The sequence below is a fragment of the Leptodactylus fuscus genome, chromosome 4 (assembly GCF_031893055.1).
Source record: "Leptodactylus fuscus isolate aLepFus1 chromosome 4, aLepFus1.hap2, whole genome shotgun sequence".
NCBI lineage: Eukaryota > Metazoa > Chordata > Amphibia > Anura > Leptodactylidae > Leptodactylus > Leptodactylus fuscus.
In genome coordinates this window covers 152,786,673-152,803,791 of record NC_134268.1, presented here as the reverse complement: position 1 = coordinate 152,803,791, position 17,119 = coordinate 152,786,673, and the positions used below count along the sequence as shown (strand labels likewise).

At 47.6% G+C, this 17,119-nt stretch overlaps 1 long non-coding RNA gene across 1 annotated transcript; it reads right to left on the bottom strand.

Moving 5' to 3' along the window:
• Positions 1-553: 553 nt before the first annotated feature.
• Positions 554-15,519, bottom strand: LOC142201397 (uncharacterized). Its single transcript, XR_012715517.1, has 3 exons — positions 15,461-15,519; positions 12,078-12,213; positions 554-1,296 (listed from the first exon to the last, which is right to left on the bottom strand). It is a non-coding gene; the product is annotated as an uncharacterized LOC142201397 (long non-coding RNA).
• Between the last annotated feature and the right edge of the window lie 1,600 nt (positions 15,520-17,119).

The window sequence follows — 17,119 nt, the reverse complement described above, 5'->3', positions numbered from 1 at the left end:
TGTTAAAAGATTATATAGTATATACTTAATAATGGACATCTGATGGGGCCGGGGTAACAGCTAGTGTCAGATCCTGAGGGGTCGTGCCTACACTGCACTGGGATTCGTTGTTACTAGCAATAGGTGGATTAACACCTGCAATATTTCCATTGGGGGAAAGCAGCACTTTTCTCTCTGCATGATTCGTGCGGAAAATACACAGACCCCATTATAGCCTGTGGGTCCGTGTGGTTTCATTGCTCATCGCTTTTTAATGCGTTCAATATTCCGTTCAGAGGGCATCTCCAAGCGGACTCTCCAAATGGAATACCGAACACAGATGTGAAGCAGCCTTAGCTAATGCATCATGGTACGTGTACGCTGACTTGCACTACCTCCCCCTCCGTCTCTCTAGCTATCCTGACCACTACTAGACCTTCTCAACTAAGGCTTGGTTCACACATCAGTATGCAATCAGTATGTGCATCAATCCGTTTTAAGTCTCAAACTGAATTCAAACGGACGGATGGCATACTGATGTGTGAACCAAGCATAATAAGCCCACCGCCCCCGCCCCATCATACTTGCCTCTCTCTTACTTCCAGACTTCCTCCAGTAAGACAGCTCCTCCCTCTTTTCTGACTCTGCCGCAGTACGCAATAGTCCAGCCGTTGCTCTTTGCTCTGCAGTCGGAAAGCCACCTCTACAACGCAGGCATGGGAGGCTATTGTTGTTTTAATGGCATTTACTCTGTAGCCAAAAATGACATGTCACCTGTATTCTATGTTTTGGTACAATTCCAGGGAAAACAAATTTATATGGTTTTATTTACATTTTAACCCCGTAACAAAAACCCAAAACTGTGCCAATATTATGACACCCATAACTTTTTTTCTAATTCCGTGTATGGGGGTGCATAGGGCATTTTTTTTTTTGCAGACCCAGGTATACCCCCCAGGGGGCCTTATCCCTAATGTAATGCATTACAAAATATTGGCACTTCTACTGCAGGCTGCATACATGTAGAGGCAGAGTAAGGGCCATTATATAACATGCTGCTCGCTGTGGGGCCATTATATTACATGTGGGCAGTGAAGGGGACATTCTCCTGAGTGTGGGGGCACTGAGGGGACCATCAAATAACTTTTACTGAAGGCTCCAAACAAAGCCTTATAAAGGTTTATAAAATAAGTGTTGCCTATTTGGAGGAGTCCGGTTGAGACATTTGATCACTAGGGGGCACATCGCTTGGTCTAGAGCACTGGCACCTAATGATCTTGTAGTGGAGTCTTCACACCATTGAGATCTCACATAAACCTAGAAACAAACAAAAACCTAGTTAAACATTGTTTTGAGGTTTATTTTTAGTCAAATGTATAAAAAAAAAAAAAAAAAAGGACATTCCGGAATTTGATGTGACAGCAGAGACATAAGCCCCATGTAAAACAATAAATCCCCCCCCCCATATGTTATTTAAGTGTTCCCTTCATGAGACTGACCCATCTGTCACACATCCTGCACCTCTCCCACCTCACACAACCTGAACCCCTCTATCATGCTCACACACAGCCTGAACGGTTGTGACTAAATACTAGATGCCCAGTGGCGTAACTAGGAATGGCGGGGCTCCGTGGCGAACTTTTGACATGCCCGCCCCCCCCCCCCCCCCGAACGACACCGACGTCGAAGACCTCGACCGGCCCCCTCCTCCGCACTCTATTATGTCCCTTACTGCCCCCTGCACACAGAATTATGTCCCTTAGTGGCCCCTGCACACAGTAGTGGACACCCATAAACAATTATTATACTCTGGGGTCTGAAAAGACCCCAGAGTATAATAATCGGAGACCCAGGAGAATAAAAACATAAAAAATTACTGTTTCTTACCTGTCCCCGGCTCCTACGCTGTCTTCTCCGCTGCCGTTCTTCTGAAATGACGTCAGACATCACATGACCCGGGACGCAGGCCGGGTTCATGTGACGTCAGAGACGTCAGAAAGGAGGCCTGGCAGGATCGTGGAGAGGTAAGTAACAGTGTTTTTTATGTTTATTACCTCTCCCGGTCCGTTGATCATTATACTCGGGGGTCTGCAAAGACCCCCGAGTATAATGATGGTATTTGTGGGGCCCGCAGTGTCACTTACCGATCCCAGCCCAGCCAGAATCGGCAAGTGAATAGGGTCCCTAACAGCCTATAAAGAAAAAAAAAAAAAAATGCAGCGGTAGCGGCTGTCACCGGGCCCCCTAATGGCCCAGGCCCTGTGGCAGCTGCCTCTATGGTAGTTACGCCCCTGTAGACGCTGTAGGGACCTGGTCCTTACCAGGTCTAGTATTTAGCCGGCTCAGTGTGAGTTGTCTATTCCCCCTTACTGGTAAGGACCTTTTTCCCGCCTGGTGGTCGGGTCCTTAACCGAGATAGTATTTAGCCAGCTCACAGTGAATTGGCTAAATCCCGTACTCCAGAGGGACCAGGTCCTCACCAGTGATAGTATTTAGCCAACTCTATGTGAGCCGTCTATTTCCCATCATTTGTAGGGACCATTTTTGCCCCCTATAACACGGCGTATACGTTCCTAACTCCCATTGAAATGAATGGGATCTTTTTCAGAGCGCAATCTGCTCACACGTGTATACGTGCCAGATTGCACTCCACGTTACATCGTGTGAACGCACCCTCACAGTGAATTGGCTAAACCCCGCTCTCTGTAAGGACCTTTATAATAGCTGGGCTCCGGCTTCAGTAATGTTTGTAAATCTCACAATAAAGGGACAAGATTAGATCATAAGAATTATAAGATAAAGATAATATGTGTCTTATTATTATTATTCCAACAATTGTTTGGAAATCAACAATAAAAGCGGTAAAAATATTTTTCAGCAAAAAGTGTGAGGGAGTTTTCCTTTTCCATGTTTCCTATACATACAAGGTTTCATACCGGTGAGGTCCTTCCAGTGATAGTATTTAGCCGTCTCACACTGACCTGGCAATTTACTATACTCCGTAAGGACCTTTTCCATCTTTCCTATGCTTACAAGGTTTCATACCGGTGAGGTCCTTCCAGTGATAGTATTTAGCCGTCTCACACTGTATCCATGTATCATATACTGTACTTAGAAGGTTTCAGATGGTATAAGATAGAGTCAGTGTATGAAGAGATCTGTGGAGAAAGAGAACGTTGCATTGTTTGACGGTCCGTGACCCGGCTATGTGAATAGCCTCATTGAATGTAAGGCTGCCATGTGATGACATGACCATTATTCAGTGTAGTGTGAATGTAGGCTTATAATATGAGTCCTGTATACTGTTTATATATAGTAGATAACCGCTGTATTACCCAGAAGCCGCACGGCTTGTAACATCGGCAGCAGTTTTGTGAGTGAAGCCACTCTTTTCTGGTAATATCTAGAGATGAGCGGACGCCGTTCGATCGAATAGGTATTCGATCGAATATCTTGGCGTTCGATGTATTCGTTCCCAATCAAATACAAGGCCGCATACGCAGTAAAAATTCGTATCCCCTCCCACCTTCCCTGGTGTGTTTTTTGCACCAATAACTGTGCAGGGCAGGTGGGACAGGAACTACGACAACGGAGGCAGTGAAAAAAATGTAAAAAAAACCCATTGGCTGCCGAAAACAGGTGATCTCCCAATTCATAAGAACAGTGTCGGCCATCTTCGTCTCATTCTCGTGTTGGAGTGATAGAGTGTGGCGTCAGACTGTCAGTGCGATACAGTGCTTTGTTAGGGCTCATTCACACGGAGTAACGCCGGGCGTGTATCACAGCCGTACACACCGGCGTTACGGCAGACTGCCGAAAACTTCCCATTCACTTCAATGGGAGCGCTCCCATTGAAGTGAACGGGAAGTGTTTGGCAGTCTGCCGTAATGCCGGCGTGTACGGCTGTGATACACGCCCGGCGTTACTCCATGTCAATGAGCCCTTAGGCAGGAATTGAGAATAATAACAGCTCTTTTCAGAGCTCAATTAATAGCTAGCTAGCAAATCATGCAGCATAGCAGCAGGGGACGTGGAACTAGATACCCAGCTGGGTATCAGCTCCACATTATACGTACTAGAAAGGGGCTACCAGCAGTGCCCCTCGCCAGCACCAGGGTACGTGGGAGAGGAGGTGGATACCCAGCTGGGTATCAGCTCCAGAGTCCAGGTACTGGAGAGGGGCTGGCAGCAGTGCCCCTCGCCAGCACCGGGTTACGTTGGTGAGCACGTGGAACTGTATACCCAGCTGGGTATCAGCTCCACATTATACGTACTAGAGAGGGGCTACCAGCAGTGCCCCTCGCCAGCACCAGGGTACGTGGGAGAGGAGGTGGATACCCAGCTGGGTATCAGCTCCAGAGTCTAGGTACTGGAGAGAGGCTGCCAGCAGCAGCAGGAGACGTGGGTGAGGATGTAGATATCCAGCTGGGTATCCACTCCATAGCCCAGGTACTGGAGAGATTCAGTCAGGAACCAATTTACTCTTCCTCATCCTTCTCATCCTCCTACAACCCCAGCCCCTACTACTGAATGTTTGAAAAAAATTTATTTTTTTTAATTGAAATAATTTTTCTCATGCATACCCCCCACAGGGGCCTGCAAATTAATGTTTTAGGGCTCCCCCCACAGGCGCCTGCAAATTAATGTTTTAGGGTTCCCCCAAGGGCCAAAAAATAAAACCCTGCTGCTAAAAGGCTCTAGTCAGCCAAAGGGCCCAAAGCACTGCTTTTTAAAGGCTCAACTCACCCAAAGGACCAACAAATCTCTGCTGCTGCAAGGCTGAACTAAGTTCAAGGGCCTAAAACTCTGCAGGTAAAAGGCTGAAGTAACCTGAAGGGCCTCAATTTCTGCTGGTAGCTCAGCTTAAGGGTGTGTAACTTAATTTGGAAGCGCTCATGTTAAGGGCCTTAAAAGTGAATTTTGGAAGGTCTTACCACATCACACACATCCACAACGACAGTTCGGGGTGGGGACTAAAGGATTTCCCATTGCCTATTCCATCTGTGGTTGTCATGGAGAACGTGGTTTAAAAGGGGTGCTTTTTATTGTTTGTTGAGCTTGAATTGGGGTTTGTGTCCATCCATTTGGGGAGTAAAGAAGGTTTCCAGGTATTTTCCCACTTTGATAGAGGTTTTTTGGAATGTGAAAGTGTGTAGTTGTTAGGCTGTGATAGTGGGGTAATACAGTGACTTGGGCTTGTTAGATGCCCCCCAGACATGCTTCCCCTGCTGTCCCAGTTGCATTGCAGAGGTGTTGGCATCATTTGCTGAGGTGTAATAGTGGACTTGGTGACTCTCCTGAGTCGAATGGTAGGATCCTCTGAAACAAAGCATTTTCTCCCATAGACTATAATGGGGTTCGATAGTCGAATATTGAGATGCTATTCGTAACGAATAACGAACATAGAATATTTTACTGTTCGCTCATCTCTAGTAATATCCAGCATTCACTATACAATTGTATAGTAAAGTGTGCTGAATGTATCTTAGGGCGGGTTTACACCTGCGCCCAGTCTCCGCTTTGCAGGTTTCCGTCTTCTTTGTTTGCGAGAAACTGGACAGGAGACAAAAACTGGCAGTCACTTTTCATTTGAATGGGTTTGCAAAGTGTCCGCCCGTGAGCGTCTTCTGGCATCCGCGGCGAAACCTTTTTTTTTTTTTTTCCCCAGACACAAAGTCCTGCATGTCCAACTTTGTGTCCAGTTAAAAAAAAACAAAACAGTTTCGCCGCAGAGATTTGAAGACGCTCACGGCCACTCACAAGCGGACACTGGCTGCCGGGTTTCCATCAGGGTTTCTCGGGCACAAGATGGAAACTCACAAAGCAGAGACCGGGCGCAAGTGTGGACCCGCCCTTAGATCAGTCCTATTTTGTGAGGTCTCAGCCTAGAGTTACATGAAGGTATAAATTAAAGGGATTATTGGGACTATGATATTGATTGCTGTGGTCTCTTCTCTACTTACCAAGCACAGTGGCATACACTGTATAGAGGCCGTGCTTAGTATTACAGCTCATCCCCATTCATTTCAATTAGATTGAACTGCAGCATGGCCGTGTGACGTACAGATTCTAACTGAGTAGAAGTGGAGCTCAACAGCATATTCCTAGAATACTCCTTTAGGCCGGGGCCCCACGTTGCGGAAACACAGCTTTACTTGTTGCAGTTTTTTGACTCAAAGCCAGAAGTGGATTGTGCAAAAGATATAGGAAGTTCTTATACTTCTACATTTCCCATTCCTCTTGTAGCTATTCTTGGCTTTGCCTCCAAAAACTGCAACAAAATAAGCAGCGTTTCCGCAACGTGGGGCCTCACATATTAGTAACCCTTAGGCCGGCTTCACACGGACATTACAGTATGGAACGCTGAAGCTGCGAGGAAGCCGGAACTCCTAGCATCATAAACAACTATACTGCTGGGAGTCCAGGTCCTGGTCTGGGAACCACAGCTGACAACCAAATGTGTCCATGTGAAGCCGGCCTTAGGGTGCCATTACACATGTGATCTTTATTCACATTAGCGCATGTGCTGTTGTTTCTACTCTGATCAAAAACACACCTGTGTAATAGCAGCCCTAGGGCGGGTTCAGGCTACCCTTGTTAAAGGGGCTCTATCAGCAAAATTTTGCTGTATGAGCCCCACATATGCGTGAATAGCCTTTAAAAAGGCTATTCAGGCACCGCTAACCTTATTTTAAACCCCCGTCCCGTTTTAAAATAAAACTATAAAAACATATAGGTAAATCATACTTGAACATCCACGGGGGGCGGTCGCGCACGATACGACATCTTCTAGCACACCTACCTCTTCTTTCGGCGACGCCCTCCGGTCCTGGGTCTTCCCGGCTTCATCTTTATCTACTTCCAGCGGTTCAAATCCAATTGGTTGAAGTCCGGCGCATGCGCAGTAATGCTCCCTCTGGAGCTACTGCACATACTCTGGCACCATTTTTCTCAATGGCAGTGCCGCCGGAGTGTGCGCAGTAGCTCCGGAGGGAGCTCTACTGCACACACGCCGGATTTCAACCAATTGGATTTGAACCGATGGAAGAAGATGAAGCCGGGGAAGAGACAGGACCGGTGGGCGTCGCCGAAAGAAGAGGTAGGCGTGGCAGAAGATGACGTCGGATCGTGCATCACCGCCCAGTGTGCAAGTTCAAGTATGATTTACATATATGTTTTTATAGTTTTATTTTAAAACAGGACGGGGGATTAAAATGAGATTAGCGGTGCCTGAATAGCCTTTTTTTTAAAGGCTATTCACGCATATGTGGGGCTCATACAACAAAATTTTGCTGAAAGAGCCCCTTTAATGTCCGTTGATGGATGACCGCAACGGACATTAACTGCAGCAGAGAAATGGACAGAGACAGTCAGTGTCCATTCAAGTTAACACTAATGTAGACAACACGATGGCTGCTGTCTCCTGTCTGTCCTCAGTCTCCCATCTGTCCTCAGTCTCCCATCATTTAAGTTTAGTTTTGTGACTGAAGAATAAGTTGTGCGCACCGGACATTTTCCTTCCTTTACAAAAATAAACAAAAATTACGGAAAAAACACAAGAGACAGAAAAAAGGAGACAGAAGACGGCGTCCTTAATGGGTTTTTTTTTCTTAATATTCTAGTCAATGGGAACAGACGCAGGAGGATGAGGAGACTCCATCTATGTCTGTTGCTCTCATCCTATGACAGGTAACAGTAACGGACGTGCATAACAGTAGTGTGAACGTAACCTTACTCCATCATGTTCTAGGTCTTCCACTACTGTATGCAGAGATCCTGTTGTGCCTTGATGAGTCAGAGTCGCTTTGGTGACACAAGAGGTGGGGATGGGGTAAGTTATAGCGAATTGGTGGATTTCTTACTATTAAAGTTATGACATTCAGAAAACACTATTTACACATCTATTTTTTTTATTTTTTTGCCCAAAAAATAAAATTTGTTAAAAATAAAAAAAAGTCAAAACAACAAAATAATAGCAAAACATGAACAAACTCAGAATCCCTTTAAAAAGTGACCGCTATCATTCAAACGCATTGTTTTATGACTAACACGGCAGAATAGCCTTAAGAAAGGCTATTTGTCTCCTACCTTTATCAGTCGTCTCCGGCCCGCCGTTCGGTAGAAATACCGGGTTTTTACCGGTATGCAAATGAGTTTTCACAGCACTGGGGGCTTCCCCAATGCTGCCAGAGAAGTCTCTCCAGCAATGCCTCCATCTTCAACAGCAACCACCTCTTCTGCGTCTTCTCTGGGGTCACACTCCGGCACCTGCACAGTCTGCTCTGCCATTGGGACGCAGACAAAAGCCAAGTGCACAGGCTGGCGGCCATTTTTTTGGAGGCCGCTACGCTCGCATGCACAGTAAGCTCCTGTAGTTGTATGGAGAACAGGAGCGTACTGCACATGCACGCGTAACGGCCTCCAAAAAAATGGCCGCCGGCCTGTCCACTCGGCTCTTGCCTGCATCCCGAAGGCAGAACCGACTGCGCAAGCGCCGGAGTGTGACCCCAGAGAAGACGCAGAAGAGGCGGTTGCTGTTGAAGATGGAGGCGTCGCTGGAGAAAGTTCTCTGGCAGCATCGGGGATGCCGCAAGTGCTGTCTGAACGCTTCCCCCCACCCCACCAGTGCTGCAGAAGAACTCATTTGCATACCAGTAAAAACCGGTCTTTCTACCGAACGGCGGACCGGAGACGACGGATAAAGACGAATAGCCTGCACGTGTCAGCTATTCCGACGTGTCAGCTAGGAAAAAAAAAAAAAAAAGTGTTTAAATGATAGGATCCCTTTAAATAATTGTATCCCTTCCCGACATCTGTAATAGTACATGCCGGACCTTTAAAGATGGCGGCCATCATAGCCACTGGGTCTTCACAGTATTGGAGACCCGATACTAACGAGTGCAGCTATAACTACATCCAGGTATATCCCACTATCCCCCATGTCCCTCCGGTGTACCCCCACATTACTAACAAGCACTGCACTATCCCCCCCATTACTTTTTGTACATTGCAGCACATGGAAACTATATGTATATCTAAAGTAGAAAGTCCGCAGAGGAAAACTGCACATTTTACGTGAAAGGCCTCGTAGGAAAATCGCAATGTGTTTCCACAGAGGTTTTTCCTGCAGAGCTTTTTGGCTGTGGCCCCCTATGTGGGGCTTTAACCTAAAGCACATTGTCAATCACCTCTGCACCGCCAATGGAGGAGTTTCTTTGTGCCTCTTATGCAATCCTTAGGCCGGGTTCACACGGGGTATTTTGGATCGGAACCTGAGGCTGCCTCAGGTTCCGGTCCCAAAATACAGGTGGCTGTGACTGGATACCAGTGCACTGCACCAGCATCCAATTGCGCACTCCGCTCCGGATTAGGTCCAAATGAATAGGCCTAGTTGGGAGGAGGGAGTGTCTTCAGGCGGATGTCGTGAGGTGTCTGAAGAATGAACATGTCCGTTCTTTTTTCTAGGAGCTGGAACAAACGGCTCCCAGAAAAAAACGGAGCAAAAAAAAAAAACCTGTGTGAACTTACCCTAAATCCACCAAGCATCAACCATAGCTTGCCATCCATTAAAGTAACACAGCTCAAAATCCCCCCCCCCCCAATTCACCAGTCACCCCACAGTTTGCCATGCACCCATCTCTCCGCCACAGTGAATTGTGTACCCCACATCCACCCTGCACAGGGTCGGACTGGGGTGTTTAGGGCCCACCAGTGGAATTGTTTTTAGGGGCCCACCGCCAGGACCCCTGTAGATGAGTTGTACAGAGACAGGATGGCTAAAGGTAATATCAGGAGCCGGCTGCTCGCCTGCCATACGATGTGTACCACTGCACTACCTAAACCCACTGCTACATCCTGTATGGCAAGAGAGCAGCGTGGCTCCTAGAATTGTCACCATTACCTGTAGCCGCACTGTAATGAAAAAGCTCATCTGCAGAGGTCCTGGCTGTCAGATTCCCACAGATGTAATATTGATGGCTTATCCTGAGGACAGGCCATAAATATTAGAAACATGGATAAATCCTTTAAAGATATTGTCCAGGAATTGGAGCAACTCATGTGCCGGGCTGGAGGTTTAAAATAAAAGAGCATACTCACCTGTCCTCAGCAACCCGTTGTCCTCGGCCAGTGTCCATTCAGTCTCGTGCTGGCACCTTCTTGCTTGGAGTCCTGCACATCATGTGACCGCTAAGAGGAATTGGGTACAGAATTTCCAGAAATGAGGTGTTGCCATCAGACCGAACAGACAGAGGCGGAGGACAACAGGGTGCTGGGGACAGGCGAGTGTGTGTTTTTTTGTTTTTTTTTTACACCTCCGTGGCTGAGGTGTAATAATGAGGGATGAATCAGCTGTTTGAGTGAATCGTGACATCTGTGCAAGCGCCGTGACCCCTTCTCTGTTTACACAGTATCGTACATCTCACAGTGGCCATGTCATGTAACTACAGCCTCGTCCTATAAGCGTCTATGTGACAAGGCTGTAATTGCACCACACGGTCACTATAAACAGACAGCGTGTGATATAAACAGGCACCATGGCCCCTTCATACAACTGATCAGGGGGTCACTTATCTCTTATTGATGATTTATTCTGAGGATAGATCATCAATATAAATAGGCTTAAGGAGTTTTCCAGTACAAGGCCCCACGTGGTGTCCTGCAGCAAAAAAGCGCTGCGGGAAAAACCGCGTCCATGACGCATCACGTTTCTTGCCGCAGCCCTTTGCACAGAAAGTTTGCAGAGCTTTCCTCTCTATTTTCTGCTTCAATTATATTGAAACCGCCAGAATTTCCATAGGCATGCTGCAATGTCTAACTCTAAAACCAAGACTGCTTTGGAAATTACAGCATGTATCTTATTTTACCGCAAAGTGTGGATGAGGCTTCATATGGCGAAAACACCACGGGAAAAGCCGACAGTTCCTGCAATGTGAATGGGATTCTAGCAAATCCCATCCACACGTTGTGGAAAATTATGGGCAGTGAACATGCTGCGATTTCCAAAACCGTTGGGGTTTTGGAAATCGCTGGAATATCACTTATACCTACGAAAACACTGATGGTTTCCCTATAGGTGTAATGGAAGCAGAAAATGAAAAGCGCTGCGGGAAAAAAAACACAATGCGTTGCTGCTGCGGTTTTTTCTGCAGCGCTATTTTGTTGCAGTTTGCAACGTGAGGCCTTAGTCTTAATAAAGCCCAAGTGCCACTTTCATTAAATTAATTGCCCCCTCATAGTATGCCCCTAATTCCCCCTGACATAAATACTGCACCCCTAATATCAATGACTACCCCCTTATGTTCATAATGCCTCCTAATATAGCCTCCCCTTGTATTCGTAATGTCCCCTAATAACCCCTATAAAAATGACCCCCCTTATGTTCATAATGCCCCCTCCTTATAATTATAATTTCCCACTCCAAACAACCCCTTGTACTATTAAAATACCCAAAACTAAGCTTTAAAAAAAAAAAAAAAATAATACTCACCTACCTGCGATCCTGATGAACGGAGGTGGCCACTTTACATCCAAGTGCAGGACGTCTGTGTATCAGCACAGTCGATCTAGTTAAAAATAAGGTATATTAATGGCGGTGCCTGGACCCAGAGCAGCGCCATTGGTGTAACTAATGTTTTGTGGGCCTGGGTACAAACTTTTGTCCGTGGTCCCCTATCCCCATAACTAGAGTGAATTCTTGATAGTGGCGGTTATGGGCGCTAAAGCAATATCTCAGATACCTGAAAGAGATACAGCTTTAGTACCCACAACTGCAGCTATCAAGAATACGGTGAGAAAGCAGCGCAACGCCCCACATGTAAGCAATACTGGGACAGCATAACGTGCTCCACAGGGGCCCCCAAACAGTATGATGTGCACCACAGTGGCCCCCAAACAGTATTACGTGCTCCATAGTGACCCCCATACAGTATGATGTGCACCACAGAGGCCCCCAAACAGTATTATGTGCACCACAGAGGCCCCTAAACAGAATTAGGTACTCCATAGTGACCCCCAAACATTATTATGTGCACCACAGTGGCCCCCAAAACAGAATTATGTGCTCACCAGTGACACCCCCCACAGTATTATATGCTCACAGGGTCGTGACTAGAGTGGAGTTGCTCCTGGTAGGTATGATGTCACAGGAAGGGGCGTGGCCTCTCAGAGGAGGGCAGAGTTTCGGCCATCACTGCTCTGTGTTGTATAGAGGAAGCCGGAGCCGAGCTCATGAAGCTGGAGAACAGAAAGCAGAGAGGATTGTCTTGTGGTAATGGAGGATGGAAGAGAAGAGACAGGTTTGTTTTACATGAGACGACATGTTGGATGAGGCTGAGGGGAGAGAGTGATGTAGTTACATGGGACTGCACATTAGATGAGGCTGAGGAGAGAGAGTGATGTAGTTACATGGGACTGCATGTTGGATGAGGCTGAGGAGAGAGAGTGATGTAGTTACATGGGACTGCATGTTGGATGAGGCTGAGGAGAGAGAGTGATGTAGTTACATGGGACTGCACATTAGATGAGGCTGAGGAGAGAGAGTGATGTAGTTACATGGGACTGCATGTTGGATGAGGCTGAGGAGAGAGAGTGATGTAGTTACATGGGACTGCATGTTGGATGAGGCTGAGGAGAGAGAGTGATGTAGTTACATGGGACAGCATGTTCCATGAGGCTGAGGGAAGAGATTGATGTAGTTACATTGGACTGCACATTGGATGAGGCTGAAGAGAGAGAGTGATATAATTACATGGGACTGCACATTGGATGAGGCTGAGGAGAGAGAGTGATGTAGTTACTTGGGACTGCACGTTGGATTAGGCTGAGGGGAGCGAGTTTTTTATGGGACTGTATCCCGGAGGGTCTGGTGGATTGGATTGATGTTTAGGGTGGTATAGGAGTCGTTGGCATAGAGGGAGACGGGGTCCTTTAGGTGTTTCTGGCATTTAAGGGGGCACAGGAGATCTTTGGGGGTACTGCTGCATCTAAGAGGGGAGGCAGTGGCGTGCACAGTATTACATGCCCAGCAGTGTCCCCCATTCAGTATTACATACCCAGCAGCCCCCCCCCCCCCATATACAATATTACATGTCAAGCAGTGCCCCCCCCCCCAACACACACATTATATCTCCAGCAATGCCTCCCCCCCCCCCCCAGTATTATATGCTCCCAACAGCCCCCTCCAGTGATATTATTCTACACTGTGGTCTCCTCAGACCCCAGAGTATAATAATCGGAGGCCCAGGGTAGGTGAATAAAAATAACAAACCCTAATACTCGCCTCGCCTTTCCTGGGTATCCTGGCTCCGGCTGTCTTCAGCATCTTCCTGACGTCTCTGTTGAGTCCTGTGATTGGTCCTCAGCAGTCACATGAGGGGTCACTGACATCATTACGCCGCTGCGCTCCATCTGACTGCTGGGGCCTAATCTCAGGCCTCAATCACATGATGGAAGACGCCGGAGAGGACGCAGAGAGGTGAGTATATCTATTTATTTTAAGTCACCTCTCCTGGGCCAGTGTCTATTGAAAAAGGGCCTGGCAATATGCCGGTGCCCCTTTTCATTTACAATATATATAGTGGTCGGGGAACCAGGCTTTCCCCTGCTGCTGTCACATAGTGGTACTGGACCCCGACTATCTCTAGCTGGCTACTGGCCCCGTGTCTCACCGGGCCAGGTCACGATCGTTACACCCCTGGCAGTGGGTCTTTGAAGTACTGCTGGTATCTAATGGGGGGCACTGGGTCTTTGGGATACTGCTGGCATCTGGGGGGGGGGGAGGGGGTCTTTGGGGTACTACTGGCATCTAAGAAGGGGCAGGGGCCTATGGGGTGCTGCTGGCAACTAAAAGAGAAGGACAGGGATCTTTGGTGTGCTTCGAAGGGGGGGGGGTGCAGTTGGCATCTGAAGGAGTGCATGAGTCCCTTGGATGCTGCTAGCATCTAAGTGGGCAGGGGTCTTTGGGATGCTGGCATCTGAAGAAAGGTAGAGGTCCTCGAGGTGCTTCTGACATAAAGGGGGAGGTCCTTGGGGTGCTATTAGCATCTATGGTGTATGCTGTTGGCATGGATAGGGGCAAGGTGTCCCTGGCGTACTTCTGGCAACTAAAAGGGGCAGAGACCCTGGGGTGCCATCGACATCTAATTATGTTGGCATGCATCCTTGGTGTGCTTGGGCATCTACAGGGGGGCGATGTCCTTGGGGTGCTGCTGACATCTAATGGATGAGCAAACATCCCTGGGGTGCTGCTTGCATGTAATGGTGGGGAGGGTCCCCAGGGGGGCCTGCTGCATGCGTTTGTGTGGGTTCCCAGGGGTATTGAATTTGTGTGTTGGGGTCCTGGGGTACTGCTTGTATGTGAGAGGGAGTTCTGTCCCAGGGTGCTGCGACCTGTGTCCTTGTTTGGAGGCCCCTGGGATGCTACCTGTGTGTGTGTGAGGTGGTTTTGGTGATGGCCCCTTGGGTACTTCCACCTGTGGGCATGTGGCGGAGGTTCCAGGGTACTGCTTTGTTGTGTTTAGGTCATTTGGGTGCTGCCTTCATGTAAATGGGGGATTCCTGCAGTGCTGTTTGTATGTGGGTGGGGGTTGTTCTTGGGCCCTGAGATGTTACCACCTGTGTGTGTTTGGGGATGCTGCCTGTGTGTTGGAGGGGTCCGGCACCTTGGATGTTGCCACCTATGTGTTAGGGTGCTCCTGCTGTATACTGAGGGGGACTGCCATCTGTAGCCTGAGAGGGGCAAGGGGGGCTGCCATCTGTATGATAGGGGAGATCCAGGACCTGGGGGCTGCCTCCTGTGTGAGCTGTAGGTATAAATATTCTGCACTGCTCACTCTCCAACCCTGCAGTGATCACTAGCACCAAACTGATGGTCATTGCTGTATAAAGAGGTTACTCACAATGCAGGGACTCCTTTAGAGCAGAAAGAGTCCCTTCACTAGATGGGGGCAAATCTTAAGACATTACTTTTCTGTGTGTCATAACTGAGTGTAAACCCTTGACTGTGACTCTTGCACTTGGGGTTAGTCGTGGTCAGGTTATGACTGCAATTAACTCTTTCTAGTGCATGAGTTAGCAATTCTAACAAATGTCATGGTCACTTTACTCTCCCTGTACAGCAGGTGCAACCCTAAGGAAGATTAGGGCAGCTATACTTTATTTCAGGGGTCAGCAACCTTCGGCTCTCCAGCTGCTGTGAAACTACAACTCCCAACATGCTCCATTCACTTCCATGGGAGTTCCAAGAACAGCAGAGCAAGTATACATGCTGGGAGTTGTAGTTTTACAACAGCTGGTGTGCTGAAGGTTGCCGACCCCTGCTTTATTTGTATAGCAGGCTGCCTGTGTTCTCCCCCCCATATATTCATTAATACAACGTGCCCCCCGAAGACCACCAAGTGTGCCTGGTGAGCTGTATTCACCACTGACTCCCCCAACCTCCTGCAGTCAGTGATTCCATCTAAGTGATTAAATTGCTGATTACCCAAGAAGGGGTTCATCACAAGCTTGACATGACTGTGGTTAAGGCCCCACGTAGCACCTGTAGCAAAAAAAAAAACACTGTTGGAAAAACAGCAACACATCAGGGTTCTTCCTGTAGCGCTTTGTACAGGTTTCCTCTGTGGACTTTCTGCTTTAACTATACCAATAGGGAAGCCGCCGCCGGTGTGTCCTGGGGTATAACTGGCATGCTCCAATTTCCAAAACCATGACAGTGCAGCGTATCCGCTGCATCTATTTTACCGTAAAATGGGGATGGGATTGGGTTTTTTTTTTCTGCCACGTTTCTTCCACGGTGTTTAAGTGGTGTGGGGAGCCAGCCTCATGGAGTTATCCACTTTCTCAGGGTAGGCCATCAATATTAGACCTGCAGGGGAACCCCAACACGTAAAACCCCTGCATATCTCCGGTACAGAGATTGTAATGGCGCATCGCTGCAGTACCTACACTCACCACTACAGTTTGTACAACACCAGAGATCTGCAGGGGCCCCCACACATCTAATACTGATGGCCTATCCTGAGGTACTATCCTTTCAGTAGGAGGCGGCCTCACATTCTGGTTCTCCATTAATTAAAAAAGAAGGTCACTGGACTAAATTTGTGGTTAGATTCACATCGGCCGCAGAAATCGACAGAGAGAAAAGTCCTGCACGGAGGATTGTTCTCTCTGCCCGTTTCACTATAGAAACGGCTGACCCCATTAAGTCAATGGAGTCCACTGGTGTCCATGAGTAACCGATGTTTTAGCGATCTGGCTTTTCATCATTCAGGTCACATGACAGATTTAAAGAGGACCTTTCACCTCCTGGGGCACATGCAGTGTAATACACCGCTAGAAAGCCGAAAGTCGTACTGTGAGAGTGGTGAGGAACGCTTCCTCCCCTCCTGATAGTACTCGTCCATAGAAGTAATCGTTGGAAATAAGCAATGCCCCTCAGTCTCACAATACAGCGCAATAGATGCTACTGTGAAGAAAGGCGTTCCTGACTGTCTGTTAGAAACGCCCTTCTGACAGTGAAGAACTACGGTACCGGCACAGAAAGGGAAAGCCGATAGTGCGCTGAATTCAGCACACTGTTGGTTTTCTAGTGGTGTATTACACCGCATGTGCCCCAGGAAGTGAAAGGTCCTCTTTAAACAACATAGAACCTGGCGCACATGTGATCCTGTCTTTACTCTAGTAACCCCACCACATGAGACGACAACGGCTGGTTTATTCCATGAAAGCAGGTAATACTAGACCAGGACAGGTAAGTTGGTAGAAGGGAGGGGGTTGATGGACTACGTTGGTAACTAGTGGAGGTGGTTTTTTGTTTAGTTTTGGGGTTTTTTTAAATATGGATAATGAGGATTGTGCGGATGGTTTTATTTCAATAAAATATAAATTTTTAAAATGTGTGTTTTATTAATATTACTGTAAGCGGAGCTTATAAGATATAGGTCCTATACTGAATAACCTATGGAGAATATACCGATACCATGAACCTACCTGCAGCAACTCCATTCTAGTCAGTTCTGTATTGAGACAGCTAGAATGGAGTTGCTGCAAGGAGGACCTACCTATAGCAACTACAGAATATACCCAGACCATGAACCTACCTGCAGCAACTCCATTCTAGTCAGTTCCGTAGTGAGACAGC